Source organism: Bos grunniens, chromosome 17, assembly GCF_055505025.1.
Source record: "Bos grunniens cultivar Pamir isolate PY7600 chromosome 17, Bosgru_T2T1.0, whole genome shotgun sequence".
Taxonomy (NCBI): Eukaryota; Metazoa; Chordata; class Mammalia; order Artiodactyla; family Bovidae; genus Bos; species Bos grunniens.
The window spans coordinates 60205141-60223124 of NC_141181.1; the positions used below are offsets into that span (position 1 = coordinate 60205141).

A 17984-nucleotide genomic window follows, 5' to 3' on the forward strand; every position below is an offset into this window, starting at 1 on the left:
AATGAATTTCGTGTAGAATCAAGTTTGGAGCAAGCTGGCTTCCTCTAATACCTGAGCATGGGCTGTCACTGTTCACACTGGTGTCCAGGCCCGGGGAGACCCTCAGCCTTGTAGGCTGACTCTGGACTCAAACACCAAGGCTGGACTTTTACACGACATATCTTTGGGCAGCCACTTTCTCGTGTCTTCACCTTTTTGGTTTCCTACCCTGAGCTCCAAGACCTATTTCTCAGTAATGATGTGTCTGTCACAAGAGGGGAATACAAGAAAACCACCTTTGTGAACTGATGGGTCACAGAGATGGTGGAAAAAAGGCTTGGGAGAGAAGTGGGTGGAACAGGTTTGAGGGGTTCCAGCCAGCTTCCCCACCCCCACCGTCTGCAAAAAAGCCTGCTTTTCGTAGCAGTGAAACATACTATGCGTTCATGTTTCCCACTTCTCGTCCTCCAGCATCCTCATCTTATTTCCTCCGTCTGAAAATGTTCAGGTTTCCATCAAAGCGGGTAGTAGTTTCCTATTTCTTGGTTTTATTAAGAGGGCAAGAGCCAAACATCTTGGAAAAGGTCGTTATTCTCCGGGTTCTTGCAGTGTATTCAATCCAGAGTCAAGAAACTGCTAAACATCAGCCTCCCGCCTCTGCCTTCTCACTGTGTCCGAGATGGGGGAGAGCACTAGAAGTCAGAAGACATTGCTGAGCCTTCTCTGGAGGTCCAGTGGTTAGGACTCTGGGCTTCCAGTGCAGGGGGCACAGGTTTGATCCCTGGTTGGGGAACTAAGATCCCATATAACTCTCAGCCAAAAAAAAGACAAAACGCACATGCAAGAAAATCAGAAACAATATTGGAACGAATTCAATAGAGACTTTAAAAATGATCCACATCAGAAAATGAATAAATAATTTGAAAAAAGTAGATAACCAACAAGGACCTACTGTATAGCACAGGGAACCCTGTTCAATATTCTGTAATTATCTGAATGGGAAAAGACTTTGAAAAAGAATAGATACAAGCATATGTTTAAAAAAAAACGAGTAGAGACACGCAGTGAATGATACCTATAAGGATACTAATGATGGTCATTATTATTATTAGGCATTATGATTTTCCCTCTGTCCAGCACTCTTTCTGCTCCACACAGCTGGGTCTGAGACACGATGTGACATGCCGGTGTCCCAGCCAGAGGCTGAGGAAATGAGACACAACTGTCCCAGCAGCCTGGTTCTTCAACCATTGTTACCACATGAACAGCAGACCAACCTCAAGCTAGACTTTCTTCACCTCCGGGCAGTCAAGAAGCTGTGATGTGATCTCAGGAAAGGCCTCAGCTGGTCTTGATCTCATGGAGGTTCTGAAGATGAGATGACCCTTCTATAGGGGCCAAGGGGCTGAGTTTTGATTCCCCTGCTTTGCCAGTCTTTGCATGTGGGATGTCCTTGGTGGTTCAGTGGTAAAGAATCCTCCCATAATGCAGAAGACTGGGGTTTGATCCCTGGGTCAGGAAGATCCCCTGGAGAAGGAAATGGCAACTCACTCCAATATTCTTGCCTGGAGAATCCCATGGACAGAGAAGCCTGGCGGGCTCCAGTCATTGGGTCACAGAGACAGACTGAAGCAACTGAGCTCTGCCCTTTCCTTAAAGGGTTTGTTATCTTGAGTAACACGAAAGTGAAAGTTGCTCAGTCGTGTCTGACTCTTTGCGACCCCATGGACTATACAGTCCATGGAATTCTCCAGGCCAGAATACTGGAGTGGGTAGCCTTTCCCTTCTCCAGGGGATCTTCCCAACCCAGGGATTGAACCCGGGTAGCCTGCATTGAAGGCAAATTCTTTACCAACTGAGTTATCAGGGAACCCCAATCTTGAGTAAGGCGGGCCTCTTTAGTTGAGGGCAGAAGCCAGAGGGATGGGAGATGCAGGCATTTGGAGCACCACACCCTTAAACACTGTGGAGTAAGACATTCAGTCCTGAAATGGATCGGAGCAGCACACCATGCCTCCATGACACTTGACCTTAAACTTTCTGTGTCTCCTTTTTTTCATCAGATGGAGATGATGACGCCCTTTCTCAATATCCAATAAAGGACCTAAAATAAACAACAGATATAAAACTGCTTTGAAAGATTAAAAGAAGAGGAAAAGGAGGAAGAACTCTGCAAATGGCCACAAGATATCAAAGGGAGGAAGACTCTTTTGTCCCTGCCTCGGACAAGTCAAACAGATAGGCCTTGAGAACTTGTTCAGCAAGTTTTACACATCCTCAGCACCCTGTTCAGGCTGTTTCTCCCCTTTGGAGAATGATTTGGAGGAAGGCTTGGCCAATCCTTTAGCCGTCCTCCCAAGACCTCAGGGTCATTTCCTTTGTCTTCAGTGATTTCCTAAGGAGAAATGCAAACCTGGATTTCTTTAGTCGTTGCATCAACATTTACTTCAATGGGCACTGTCTGGCCAGGGAAGAGTGGCTTCTCCTCCAGGCAGGAGCATATAAGGAAAGGAATCTGGATTGCATAGAGGTTTATCTTGATAGAAAAGATCCCCAGTGTGGTCTCAGCCATTCCTCCAGGTGCCCTACTGGCTGAAAAGTCACAGCAGAAAAACTAAGGCACCAGATCTCAGACCCACAAATTTCCTTTTTCAAAAAATCTTCCCAACAAAAATCTTAATATATTGGCCTTTTTAAAAAACTTTTTATTTTATGCTGGAGTATAGTTGATTAATGATGTTATAATAATTTCAGGTGCACAGTAAAGTGACTCATATATATATATGAGGAATTTGGGGAAGAATGGAGATATACCTTCTCCTTTGGTAACCATAAGTTCGTCTCTAAGTTTGACAGACCCACAAATTTCTGCTGTCACTTCTTGTCCCTAGCAAATGATGCAACCAAGAGGCTTCTGTCTGGTATGTTTGCGACAGGCATCGGCTCCTTTAAGGAACTTCCCAAGCCACAGCCATGGTATTGTTCCCCAGTAACCAAGATGCCAGTGGCTGTTGGCATGAATGCTGGGGCCACTCCCTGCCTTGTCTATCCTGGCAGCGAGGAGAGTGAACAGTTCAAACTATGGGGCAAGGTCTGGGCAGACTAACCCAGGAAGAGGAGGGAGTGAGAACCACAGATGGTCCGAAAGGATGGCCGAGTTCCCAGGCTCAACTCTCATGTGTATTAAGTTTCATTGATCACCTACTACACACCAGGCACTGGAAAAATTCCTCTAATTACTTTGCCCTGTTTGATCCTCATGACTACCTTTCCCCCATTTTACTGATAAGGAAACAGAAGTTCAGAGAGGGGTCATGTCTTCCCCAGTGGCTGAATAATTGCAAAAGGATTTGAACCCAGATCTCCAAAGCCTAGATTCTTAACCACTGGCTGCCTTGTGTAGCGTGGTCGGTTCTCTCAAACTGAACAGATTCTAAAGCGAACTCAGCTTGGTCTCATGTCCAGCTGAGTGTCTGTGTTATATCCTGATAGAATGACATCATGAACAATGAGACTCAAGACACTTCCTGTTCTTTCTGTGTCCTCTTCCCTCTGTGTCCTCCTTTCTTTTCTCCTTTGTTCTTTCTGTATTTACTGAGTCCCTATGTTATACCAGACAATGCAAGTATTGAGAAATTTATACCATTGGTCCTGTCTTCTGTGTATCTTTAGGGAGACGTTCTTTTAGGAGAATCAGGTGAAAAAGCCAATGATTACCCTGCAGTGGGACACATAAGGACTTGGAGATGGAAACAGAGGTCCACGGAAACATAGAGAGGTTATTTAAATGCCTGGAAAGACTTTAGTGAGAAGCTAGTGCCACTTAGGCGTGATGGATAAAGAAAGAGCAAAGATGAGAAAGAAGAGCGAAGCTAGAAGAAGGCATAGCGTGTGAAAGGTTCTGTGAAAGGAAGGAATGTGTCGTTTAGGGCAACAATGGGGTTGGGTGGAGGCCTAAGGAGGAGAGTGGAAGATGTTGAAGTTCTGGAGGAAGCCTGTTCAGACGTGACAGGCCTTGGGTGTCGTGTTAAGGAGTTCAAACTTGATCACACTGGCACTAGGGAACCCCACCAGATATTTAAGGGTGGGAGAGTGGTGATAACATGGGCTCTGTAACTTTTTCAATATTTATTTTTTATTTATTTAGCTGTGGCAGGTCTTAGATGTGGCATGTGGGATCCAGTTCCCAGACCAGGGATCAAACCCAGGCCCCCTGAATCGGGAGCATGAAGTCTTAGCCACTGGACCACCAGGGAAGTCCTGGGCTCTGTGTTTTAGAAAGATCATTAGGCAGGTGTGTGCATAATCGGGCTTCCCAGGCAGTTCAAGTGGTAAAGGATCCACCTGCCAAGCAGGAGATGCAGGTTCGATCCCTGGGTCAGTAAGATCCCCTGGAGGAGGAAATGGGAACCCACTCCAGTGTTCTTGCCTGGAGAATTCCACGGACAGAGGAGCCTGGAGGGCCACAGTCCACGGGGTCGCAAAGAGCCAGACACAACTGAGCAACTGAACAGCAGCAGCAGCAACGTGCATAATCAACTGAGAATAGACCGGTGTAGTGAAGAGACTAGAGCCAGCGGAGCCAATCTAGAGCCCATTCACATTGTCCGGGTGATGTTAGATGAGGGCCTTCCAGTCACCGCTTCTCCTGGGGGGATCCAGTGCCTCTGATAAACTCTTTACCCCAGGGCATTGGGGAATGGCACAGTATACCCTCCACAAGTATCTGCCTTTGTAAAGAGTGGTACAGAGTGGGCTGATGCTTAACTGAAGAGTGATTGACTCTCAGGCCAATTACAGAGTTATTTTCTAAGAGCTTGTGACACTTCCAGAGTGCACCGCTTATTCTAACTGGACTACTCCAGGGCTAATGTCTTCCTACTCAACTTTATTTCCACCCAAACACTTCATCCAAGTTCAGCAGGCTTTTGGCTGAACTCTGGACCTGCCCTTCATCCTCCTGAAAGGATTCCCGGCTGATTTCTACCCCACAGTCCTAGAACCCGGAGGAAAGCCTCCAGCAACCACTGCCTCTCTCCCAGGCTGAAATAAAAGATGATTTGGCTGGCGCTTCCAGCTCTCAATTTCTCCAGCCACCCTCTCTCCAGCAGAGTCCCAGTCTCCATTAATACTATTACTTGGGATGACATTTCCTCTGACCGTCGTTGTCTCTTTTTTTTCCTCGTCCTTAATTCTCTAATTTGTCCTAATATGCCCATTGCCTGCGTATCAAGTCATCCGTGAAGCCGCCCCATTTCCAGGTTCCTTCCTCCCCATCAGCCGAGTCTCCGTCTCCCACAGAAATTAGAGGGAGGCGGCTGCAAGCCCGCAAGGGCAGGAAATAGAATTAGGGGACGTATTAATTGGGACATCAAGTCGGATTTCGTTCCAGGCACTTCCTTCCGTTAACCACTTTGAAGCTTCCCCTCCGTGGCTCTGTTTCTCATTAGATGGAGCTCTTAATGGGGAGCGGTGTTTACGCATGGCGCAAATATGTCATGTCTTAGTCTTCAGACTGGCAGGCCCAGCTGATGGGTGAGGACAAGAGGAGAAAAAGGCCAGCCAAGGGGGTCAGAATGGCTAAGGGTGGAAGTGATACTGAGAAGAAATGGCGACTTTTTAGCGATGCTAAAAGGAGGTGTGCTTTAGGCTAAAGAGAGAGATTGCGCCAAAGCGCCGTGACTTTAAACTTCACCTTCTGTGCAATTTCTAGGGTCTGCATGCTCATTTGCAAAGCAAATCCCTTTCTTTCCTTTCTTTCTGTTGTATAATAATTGTGCTTTTCCCAGCAGCCATGGATTTACTGGCTGCTAAGATTCAAGATGCTTTTTGCCAACACCTAGGAAGCTGGTTGAAACGAAAGCACAGGACCTGATCCAGAGAGAGATGCCAGGACACCTTGTTCCTCTGTGTCTTCCTAGCTCCCAGTTGTGACAACATCTCCAATCTGGGACACTCACAGCCCCCTTGAACCCCACCCAATCCATCCACCCCACCTCTTGGAGGTCCTCTGTCTTCAAAGGTATGGTTGGCCTGTGCCTTTATGGAATCCCCACTCAGAGGTGTTTTTGCCAACACTAATTCAGGGCTGTGAGAAGAACTTATTTGTGGAAGGGTATTTGTTTTTCCACTGAGGCAGCCAAAACCGCCAGCCTCCCTTGCAGAGGAAGAGAAGAGAGAAGAAGCATTTGTTTCTCGCGATCGCAAGCGGTAGCCCGACAAAACAAAACGCTTCCCGGGAGATTCCAAGCAGGTTCTGAGAATCACGTACTGAGACTCAAGTGTGGGTGCGTTTTGTCCTAATCCCCAGGACCCAGAACCTCACAAAGGAAACTCCTGATGCACTGAAGGCTGAGGTCAGGCCCTTCTGCTCCTCTAGCAGCTCCAACAGCCAATATAAATACCACAGTCCTGCCCTGGACACCCTTCAGTCCTCTGGAGCTACCAGAAGCCAAGATAAAGCAACCGAAACCCATGCTAAATGCTGGGGAGACAAACCTCAGCACTGAACAGAAACCAAATCAAACAAGCCCCCACCAACCCATTGAAAATGATGAAGACAGAGGTGTTTCATTTTTTTTCTTTCTTCTGTGTTTTTTTTTTTTCTCATCATTAAGTCCCAACGAATGAAGAAGAATGGGACTGGGAACCAGAGGGGAGAGAGCCTGTCTGTCTTTACACAAAGACCTTGAAGTCTGAAGCCTCTCATCTCAGGGCATGTGCATTAAGACTGTCTTGGCTGTAGTGAAATAAATCAATTTGTCCTAACAAATGTTGGGGGAATTATGAAGATGTGGGGTTATGTCCAGGAACTAGAAGCATCTCAGGAATCCACACATTTCTCTTTTCTAGGAGTCTGTGTGTGTGTGTGTGTGTGTGTGTGTGTGTGTGTATTTCTTTTCCCTCATGGAAGACCCGGAGAAGGCAATGGCACCCCCACTCCAGTACTCTTGCCTGGAAAATCCCATGGACGGAGGAGCCTGGTAGGCTGCAGTCCATGGGGTCGCGAAGAGTCGGACACGACTGAGCGACTTCACTTTCACTTTTCACTTTTATGCATTGGAGAAGGAAATGGCAACCCGTTCCAGTGTTCTTGCCTGGAGAATCCCAGGGATGGAGGAGTCTAGTGGGCTGCCGTCTGTCGGGTGGCACAGAGTCGGACACGACTGAAGCGACTTCGCAGCAGCAGCAGCAGCAGCAGCGTGGAAGACCATCTTTTCCTACTTTATCTCTTTGGTGAGGGCGAGACAGTTCCATAGGAGACATTAGCAAATCACAGTAAAGACAGCATGGACAGAGAACATCTCAGTCTCAGCTCTTCCTGGGGAAGATATTTTGATTTGTCTCCTTGGGGCTCGATGCCATTCTTGGTTCCAACAGTTGTGGTCATAATGGATGAGTCATGTTGGACAAAGGTGGATACAGAGAAACCACCCCTACGAATTGTGGGAAGAAAACCCAGGGCACCATCATCCACAGGGAGACACCCCACAATTCTCTTGCACAGTGAAACTGTCATTGCACATTGTTTCATCCTGGGGGAATTACTTTCATTCACTGATTCATTTCTTTGTTCATTTATTTATGTGTTCACTATTTGTAGAGTATCCACTATGTGTCTGTCATTGTTCTTTCCTTTTCACTTTTTTTTATTTGGCTGTGTCGGGTCTTAGTTCCGGTATGTGGGATCTTAGTTGCGTCATGCAAGATCTTTTGATGTGGCACATGGACTCTCTAGCTGCAGCGCTCAAGCTTCAGTAGTTGAGGCACGTGGGCTTAGTTGCTCCACGGCATGTGGGATCCTAGTTCCCCAGCTAGGGATCAAACCCACATCTCCTGCATTGCAAGGCAGATTCTTTACCACTGGACCACCAGCGAAGTCCTCTTTTACTTTTTTTTTCTCAATTTTTTTCAGTAACTATTTATTCAAGAAATACACCTATTGTGTGCTTAGGGTTACCAGGATATGGAAAACACACTGGTAAATAAATAGCATTGGGTTGTCCAAAAAGTTCGTTCGGAGTTTTCCGTAACACCTTACTTTTCTGGCCAACTGAATACCTTCTGACTTTCTTCTAGCAAAGCAATTGTAACCATTGCACGAAAAAAAGGAAATTTACTTTCTTGGGCCATCGTCAAACTGAACACAGCTTTGCTACCCCCTCAAGCCAAAATGACTTGACCAGAGAAAAAGACACAGCTTGGCTGGTTGAATTTGTCTCTTCCTGAAAACCCAACTGGAAGGTTTCTGTGTTCTAACATGACAGGGTCGGCAGCAGTGGCTATGAGAATCGCTTCCCACTCTGGAGATGAAGACTCTTAAATCAAGCCTATTCATCAGGTTAATGACGAAACCATTAGCCAACTAGAAGACAGACACTTCTGAGCGGATACAAGAGGCCTGCAGCCACTGGTGAGCGTGATCCCCGTGGAAATGAATTAAGGGTGGAAATAGAATAAACTCAGAACCTCTTCCCATGCAAAGGGGCAATGGATGGACTGCCTCCACCCTCCTGTTTCTTAACCATCTCACAGATCTGGCATGTGAAACACCAGTGCAGTGACTAATATCTAACAGGTGCTTCTCAAACATCAACGACCTAAGAACTGGGATGTATTTCCAGCCTGACAGACCAAAAACAGACTGGTTGATGCAGAAAGACAGACGGACACATTTTTCTTCCATAAGCAAGATGGGTCAACAGGACAGAACTTCCAGATAGTGATGATTGACCTGAAGTCTGTAGGCAGAAACTTTATCCAGCCAACATTCACCAGCATCTGTGATGCACTAGCTACCATGCTAGACACACTCTGCTAGAACTGAAGAACCACAAAACAGGACTCAGCCTTGTATATTTGGTTTCAGAGTCCATAAATACACCTTACAATAAAATGTCTCAGGGAAGCCAACAGAGGGGTGAAATCCATCCCCAAACTGTGCACATAAAAGGGGCGGGGGGGGAAATTCCATGGAGCAATGGGATTTTCAGCTGTGCTGTAGGAAAAACGACTTCCTCTCTTCCTCTCTGTAGGGCTTATTTTTTTTCCATAAACCTAAAGTCATGGCAAAGGGACCACGAGACTTAGCCAACATGGCAGCAGACAAGTTGGTTGCTGTTCCTTTGAGGAATTTTTCACTTTTAACTCTTCCCTCGCTTTGCTGCTCCCTCACCACCGCGTTAATCTCCTTCTCCGGACTCAGTACACAAACAAGACGTGTATTATAAGAGCCTGGAGACCTTTAAGACGGAAGCTCCTGAGAATCAGCAGGGCGATGACAGAGGGAGAATTACAGCAGTAGCCGGAGTCAGTTCACATTTGTTAGAAATCCTAATCACAATTGCAATTTTTTGTGCTGAATATCTAACCTCACTCGGTGCAGACTCCATGTGACCAGGAATTGTATTTGCCTCTTTGACTGGCGTGCTCTCAGAGTTCAGCTCCATCACTGACACAGAATAGATTTTCAATAACTATCTGTTGAATGAATGGATCTCTATACATTTGCCTGATTTAATTCTCCCAGCAAGATCATGTATCCTGGTCCCCATTTTCCTCGTGACAAAACAAATGGATGTCTCTCACCGGGTAGGTATTAATAGCCCATATTATAGGACAGGAAAGTAAGGCTCAGAGAAGTAAAATTAAAAGAAATGTTTAATTCTGTGCTGGAGGACACAGAGTTAAGAAGGAAGATGCAAGACTTATGAATGCTGCTCTGTTTGCAGTAACCAGGACAGTGCCTGCCACGTAGAAAGGACTCACAAAATAATTTTTAATAAATTCAGTAAATATAAGTACAGAGCTAGGATTCAAGCCATGGATTCTTCCACTGCACCACACTGACTTCCCCCCCCACCTTGAGTACTATTTCTGTAGTACTATAGTGTACTAATATAGGGTACTGATAGTCTCTATATTTGTCTTCTGCAAAGAACCACGTAGAATACGAGGGTCTTGGCACCCACTGAAGCAGCTGCTTTGGGATCAGATAGACATGGGTTTGTGTCTAAGTGTTAGCTGCTAAGTCGTGTCCAACTCTTTGAGACGCCATGGACTGTAGCCCACCAAGCGCCTCTGTCCATGGAGTTCTCCAGGCAAGAATACTGGAGTGGGTAGCCCTTCCCTTCTCCAAGGAATCTTCCCAACCCAGGGATCAAACCTGGGTCTCCCATGTTGCAGGCAGATTCTTTACCATCTGAGCCACTAGGGTGATCTTGGACATGTTTTTAACCACTCTGAATCTTCATCTCTATGTGTGAGGCTTCTAAGAGGAAGTCCAATTATGATTTTACTGAATTGGGGGAGGGGAAGAGGAGGATACCTTGTGGCTTTTGAGACATAACATGTCCCAATTTGATAAAAAAAAGAGAGGTTTAGAGTATCGGATGGCTAGGATTCATGACCCTCTAAAGAGGAAAGGAAAATAGAAATTTCAAAGGAAAATAGAAATTCTGATTCACAAAAATGAATTAGAGGAGGAATATGAATGGAACTCTGGAGAAGGGAATGGCAACCCACTCCAGGATTCTTGCCTGGAGAATCCCATGGATGGAGGAGCCTAGCGGGCTACAGTTCATGGGGTCGCAAAGAGTCAGACACGACTGGGCGGCTTCACTTTCACTTTCACTTTATGAATGGAACTCAGGCGACATCCCAAGGATCTCCTACTCTCTTGTAGTTATGTCCAGTGGTCAAGGTTAATTAAAAAAAAAAAAAAAAAAAAGCTATAGCAACATTGTACATGCCAGGACATCAAGAGAAATAAAGGTCCTGAAAAATAAAGGTGGGTCTTCTCATGGGGCAAACAACCTCAAGCAGGGAACGTAGGGTGGATACTAGAATAAATATTAGCCACATCCTTATGAGTAGTAACAGAAACTGGTTATATTTCAGTTTCCTGTGTGTGTATGTCAGATATAAGGCATCCCCAGTGGCTCAGTGGTGAAGAATCCACCTGCCAATGCAGTAGATGTGGGTTTGATCCCTGGGTCAGGAAGATCCCTGGAGAAGAAAATGGCAACTCATTCCAGTACTCTTGCCTGGGAACTCCCATGGACAGAAGAGCCTAGTGGGCTAGAGTCCGTGGGGTTACAAAGTCAGACACGACTTAGTGACTCAACAACAACAAATGTCAGATATACGTTTATATATCTAAAAAATTTTATTTTATACTGGAGCATGGTTGATTATCAATGTTGTATTACTTTCAGGTGTATAAAAGTGATTCAGTTATGCACAGACATGTATCTATTCATTTCCCATTTAAGTTATTAAAGAATATTGAGTAAACTTCCCTGTGCTATACCATGTCCTTTTGGTTATCTGTTTTAAATATACCAGTGCATACATTTCTTCTCTTTCTTCCCTCTTTTACCACCCTATGGTGTGTGTGTGTGTGTGTCGGCTCAGCTGTGAGTGCTCAGCCGCTCAGCTCTGTCCAACTATTTGTGACCCCACAGACTGTAGCCCACCAGGCTCCTCTGTCTGTGGGATTTCCCAGGCAAGAACACTGGAGTGGTAAGCCCAAATGCAAGGAGATTGGACTCGATTCCTGATCAAGGAACTAGATCCCACATGATCCAATGATGATGGAAAATCCCATGTGCCACAACTAAGACCCAGCACAGCCATATAAAGTAAAGAAATATTTTTTAAAAGATTTTGGGAACAGCTGGCCTGGGTGGTTTTGGCTCAGAGGCTATCATAAGTTTGCCATTTTGATCTGCTAGGGTGGTGGTCTCATCTAATGGCTAGACTGAAGCTGGAGGTTCTGCTTCCAAAGTGGGTCATTGGCAGGGCTGGCAAAATGATGCTGATTGTTGACATGAAGCCTCAGTTTCTCCCCCACAGGGTCCTCTCCACATGCTGCTTGAGTGTCCTCATGACATGACAGCTAAATACTTCCCCTGGAAAAAGCAAGCCAGGAGATCAAGCTGAAGACGCATAATGCCTTTTATGAACTAACTAAAAGCCAAGCAGTTTCCTCTGGTATCACCTATTGATCATGCAGAACAGGTCTGATTTAATATAAGAGGGGACGACACAAGGGTGTGAACACCAGGAGGGGATGAGCATGGATCACTGGACAAGCCTGGCTGTCACAGACATCAATAGGGTCTGCTACACATCTGAATTTTATCGTAAGGGATTATCAATGCTTTGGGACTTCCCTGGTGGTCCAGTGGTTAAGAATCTGCCTTGCGATGCAAGGGACACTGCTCTCATTCCTGGGCCAGAAAGATCCCACATGCTGTGGAGCAACTAAGCCCATGAGCTGCAAGTACTGAGCCCACACACTGCAAGTACTGAAGCCCGTGTGCCTAGAGACTGCACTTTGCAACAAGAGAATCCACTGCAATGAGAAGCCTACACTTGACAACGAAGAGTAGCCCCAGCTTGTTGCAACTAGAGCAAGCCCACGTGCAGCAACGAAGACTCAGCACAGCCAAAAAATAAGTACATCGATGCTTCATCGTGCACATATGGTCTGGCAGTTCTAGGTGTCTACCCTTCACTGCAGAAGTCAAGACATACACCCAAATAACAGTCACGTGACCTCAGCTCAACCGGTTAGATGTCCTCTCTCAATACTTTGCATCTTAGTGCATTCATTTCCAAGCAATGCCATAACAAAATTCCACAAACTGTGTTTCTTAAACAACAGACATGTACTTCTCACATCTCTGGAGGCTGAAAGTCCAAGACCAAGATGCCCACAGAGTCGGCTCCCCTCTCCTTGGCTTGCTGGTGGCTACTTTCTCGCTGAGTCTTCCTGTGGCTTTTCTCTCTGTGTGTACATCTCTGGTATCTCTCTGCATGTCCAAATTTCCTCTTCTCATAAAACACAATTAGATTGAGTTAGAGCCCACCCTACTGACCTCATCTTGACTTAATTACTTTTTAAAAGCCCTATTTCTAAACACAATTATATTCTGAAGTATTGGGGATTAGAGGTTCAACATATGAATTTTGGAGGATAGAGCTCAGCTCATAACACTCAGTGAACGTTGCACCAGGCAGAGCCCTTGCAGACCCCTGACTATAGCATACGTGCACGGACCTGAATCTTCCTACCGTGATATTGTAGCTGCAGTCCCCGCTCCCCACCCCCATCCCTGCCTCTGTTTGAGTCCACAATTCATTCCCACCTTCTAAACCTAGTTGGCAAAGCCTCCTGCCCATTCTGAGAGATCCAGGCTACATGTCAAATAAATTAAGTTCTGCTTCAGGCAGTCGAAATGGGCTTATATTTCTTAACAGTCGTGTCCTCTGACTGATACGTTGTTTTTTCCATATTTTCTGGAATGAATATACGTTTCTTTTATACTCAAGTTTTGGGGGCAGGGTGTGGAGAAAAGTCATTTTTAAAGTATGACAGGACTCAGGCTAAATTAAAAATCGTCCTAAGCATGTCTTTCTTCTCGCCTGAATAACATATTTCTCACCTCATTCAGACACAGACATACACAAATCCACTAAGTTAAAAAGAAGGGGGAAGGTGTAAGACCTGTGGGGTTTTGGCAGTGAGTCAAATTACCATGCACACCATTGATTGTTACCCGATACTATGATTTTCCTGACCGTGGGCAGAACACCGCTCACACTGATGGCTGGAGATGGAATATAAGATCCCAGAGACCGGAGAACAGTCTCTTGGTACAGTGTCTAGCGTCTTCTTAGAGATGCTCATCAGACTAAAGCCAGAAGAAGCTCAATCAATGAAGCTACAAAGTCTGCGCCTGCCTGAGTTCTGAGTGTTGGAGAATTAAATACCGTTAGGTGGTCCCATCCACATAGTTATTGTAAGAAAATCCATCTCTATGCTGTGGGACTAAGAGGTGGAAGACAGAGAGTGCTAACATGGTGAGGGCTGTGAGCACATGTCCCAAGGTGACTATGAGATGTCGGGGTGAATTTGGCCCTCCTTAGGTCAGTCCGAGTTCCAACGCTCTTCCAGTGCTTAATGAAGCATCCCTCAGCACTGAGTGTCATTCTAAGCCTTAAATACATTTACTGTTTCATACAACAGGCCCCTTAAACAGCCCCTTCTTCTGGTTCTCAGTACAGAGATCTTTGATGGTGGAAACAAAACTGGATCTCATGGGCTTATAGAGAGAGGAGACATCAGTCTCTAATAAAGCAGCATCCGGAGACTTCCCTGGCTGTCCAGTGATTTAAGAACCCAAGCTTTCACTGCAGGGGGGCACAGGTTGGATCCCTGGTGAGGAGCTAAAATCCCACAACTAAAATGCCACAGGGCAATTGGCTGTACTGCAATTACCCTGTATAGGGCAACTACTGAGCCCACACGCCACGACCAGAGTCTGTGCACCTCGGTGAAGATTCCACATGTCACAAGTAAAACCTGATGCAGCCAAGTAAATAATAAATAAGTAAATAATATTAAAAAGACAACCTCCTAGGGGACAGATACTCAGGATGCCCCTTGACTATGCATATGTTGCCTTATGCCTTCATCCTGCATGGAGTTTACCCACATGGAAGAAACTACTCTTCTGTATGTTGTTGTTATAGTTTCTGATCTGCCCCAAACTTTTTTTTTTCCGCCAGTGCAAGAGACACAGATTCGACCCCTGAGGTCAGAAAGATGTCCTGGAGTAGGAAACAGCAACCCATTCCAGTATTCTTGCCTGGAAAATTCCATGGACAGAGGAGCCTGGTGGGCTACAGTCCATGGGGTTGCAAATGAGTTGGACGCAACTTGGTATGCACACATTTTTATTTCTGGCTGTGCTGGGTTTTGTTGCTGCTCGGGCTTTTCTCTAGTTGCAGTGAACCAAGACTGCTCTTCGTTGCAGTATGAGGGCTTCTCCTTTCAGAGGCTGCTCGTTGCAGATCATGGGCTCTGGGGCCAGAGGGCTTCAGTCGTTGCAGCTCTCAGGCTCTAGAACACAGGCTCAGTAGTTGTGACGCACGGGCTTAGTTGCTCTGCAGCATGTGGGATCCTCCTGGACCAGGGATCAAACCCATGTCTCCTGCATTGGCAAACGGATTCTTTACCACTGAGCCACCAGGGAAGCCCCTACCTCCAACTTTTCACCTGACATTGCCAACCCTTGCAGAGATTACAGACCAGAGGAACTCTGAATGAGAATTGGGTCTCCCCTCTCCCACCCCCAAGTAATATGAGGTGCTTTCTCCACCCCCAACCTTTTTTTTGCAAGTTCACTCTGAACCCCAAGAGACAGGTGATCTTGAAACTGATAATAAGAGGCATTCTTCCCTGCTGAAGCAAAAGGCTAAGAAAGTTCAACGCAGATTGAAGTAGAGAGACATGATAAAGTTCAGTTTAAAGAAAAAGAGGGAGATTTAGAGGGAGGGAGAGAAACAGGGAGAGAGATAAAGGAGTATAACAGCATCCCAGGGCAAGTGAAAATGATCAGCCAAACATAGAAACATGTTCCAGATAGTTTGGTGATAAGCAGGAAATTGCTGGAAAAACCAACAGTCATAGAAGGAGAAAAGTGCAGTTAGAAGGGGGGATTGAATTGAGCTAAGTGTCTGTGTCATAAAGTTTATTATTTTATTAGTTTTAATAGTTGGGTAGATAAGCTAATAGCAATAGGATTTACTTTAAAGATCAACACCATAGACTCTGCTGTTTATTATTTGATAGTAATGTGTCTCCAGTGAGGGGAATATTAAATCTCATAAAAAGGCATTCCTACAGTCAACCCAAGCCCTTTCTGAGTCACACGCACATGGATTTTCCCCTATTAGTTCATTTCTCTGGCAAGGGTTTTGTTTGGATAATACTTCTAGGGAATCTATGAGAGCCCTTTCAACTTCCAGTTTGGGTCTTTTTTTTTTTTTTTTTTTTCGGCCACATGGCATGTGGGGTATTAGTTCCCCAACCAGGGCTTGAATCCATGCTCCCTGCCCTGGAAGCACAGTCTTGACCACTGGACCGCCTCGGGAGTCCTGTGGGATTCTTATTATTATTTTTTTTCAGTTTGGGTCTTATGATCATGAAGCTGACATTCAACTTTCTCAGAATTCTCTTTTTTTCATCTTTTTTTTCATTTTTATACTATTTTTAAAGTTACTTTCCATGTACAGTTATTCAAAATATTGGCTCTATTCCCCATGTTGTACAATACACCCTTGAGCTTGTCTAAAACCCAATAGCTCACACCTCCCACTCCCTCACCCTTCTATTGCCTCTCTGCCCCTCCCCCCACCGGTATCCACTGGTTTGTTCTCTTTATCTGTGAGTCTGCTTCTTTTTTGTTAGGCTCCCTAGTTTGTTGCATTTGTTAGATTCCACATATAGGTGATCTCATACAGTATTTGTCTTTCTCTATCTTATTTCACTCAGCATAATGCCTTCTAAGTTCATTCATGCCACTGAAAATGCCAAAAATTTGTTCTTTTTTATGGCTGAGTGGTCTTCCGTTGTACATATATCTACCACATCTTTATCCGTTAGAGTCTTCCCTGGTGGCTCACGCAGTAAAGAGTCCTCCTGCAGCGTGGGAGACCCGGGCTCAATCCCTGGGTTGGGAAGATCCCCTGGAGAAGGAAATGGCAACCCACTCCAGTATTCTTGCCTGAAGAATTCCACAGACAGAAGAGCTTGGCAGGATATAGTCAATGGGTTCTCAAAGAGAAGAGTTGGACATGACTCAGTCTCTCTCTCCCCTCTCCTTCCTTCCTTCCCTCCCTTGACTCTTTCTTCTTTCTTATCATTTTGCTATAAGTGACATTATTGAGACAATCTGTCAACTGGTAAAATATAAACAAAGTCAATAGACTTGATAGTAAGTGACTAGCACTTTCTATTCATTCATCGGCTGATGGACACTTGGGTCATTTCCATGCCTAGACTAATGTAAATAATGCTGCTATGAACATCCTCAGAATTCTTCTAGTGAGAGAAATGATCATTTCATCTGGGTCCTGAATGTGTTGTATAATGTGGATGAAGGGCTGAGGGTGATAGACAGGCTCTGGAAATTATTGTGAGAGTTCAAAGAAATAGCACATTTACTTACTTTGCACAGTGCCTGGTAAATCTTCATGTAGGGAATGTAGGGAAATAGTGAGCATAGTAGGTGACTGCAGGTTCCGGACTCAGGCTGCTGGATTACAAGTCCTGGCTCTGATCTTCATCATCTTTTCAGTATTCCCTGCTCAAGGTACTAAGTAGAAAGGGAGAAATAGACCCCACCATCACTGAATGATCCCAGCTACCCTCAGCAATCTCAGAACAAAGCTTGACGTCACATGCCTCCTGCTACCATGCACTGAGAGATACACGTCACTTCTATGCGGTTCCTGTCCAAAGTACATCTCGTAAATCTAACGCGACACATCCAAATGGGTGAACATTCTACAAAATAACTGGCCTGAACTCTCTAAAACTGTCAACAGCGTGAAGTACAAAGAAAGCGCGAGGATTCTCCCAGATTAACAGACTCAAAAGGCAACTGAGCACACTAACGGATTCCATTTTTTCCCCTTTTTCTTCTCTTTTTTTCTTATTTTACTTTCTTTTTGCCCCTCTCTTTCTCTCTCCCTCTCTCTCTCTCAATACTGTTTCTTTCCATTTTCAAAATATAAAATACAAAATGAAGACAAACACTGCAAGTCTTTTAAAAATCAATTTTTCCCCTTTTCCTTCTCTTTTTTCTTATTTCACTTTGTTTTTGCCTCTCTCCCCCTCTCTCTTTTTCTGTCTCTCCCTCCCTCTTTCTCTACCAATATTATTTGTTTTCACTTTCAAAATATAAAGAACAAAATAAAGACAAACATTGCAAGTTTTTAAAAATTCAAATATTTTTTCTTCTCTTCTTATTTTGCCTTGTTTTTGCCTCTCTCTCTCCCCTCCCTCCTTTTCTTCTTCCCTCCCTTGCCTCTTTCTTCTTTCTTATCATTTTGCTATAAAGGACATTATTGAGACCATCTGTCAACTGGTAAAATATAAACAAAGTTGAAAGACTAGATAGTAATGTGTCTATATCAACATCAATTCCCTG

The 17984-nt window shown here is 45.0% G+C and overlaps 1 long non-coding RNA gene across 3 annotated transcripts in view; it reads right to left on the bottom strand.

The window, feature by feature from the left end:
* Positions 1-840: 840 nt before the first annotated feature.
* LOC147355517 (uncharacterized) overlaps positions 841-17984 on the bottom strand; it is a 30391-nt gene continuing 13247 nt past the window's right edge. The window contains exons 3-4 of one of the 3 annotated variants that reach the window (XR_015143990.1): positions 17001-17147; positions 841-2083 (exon numbers count right to left, since the gene is read on the bottom strand). This is a non-coding gene — a long non-coding RNA (uncharacterized LOC147355517). Of the gene's footprint in view, positions 2084-10720; positions 14982-17000; positions 17148-17984 lie in introns of those variants that run through there. The other 2 variants (XR_015143988.1, XR_015143989.1) reach the window with 2 other exon arrangements.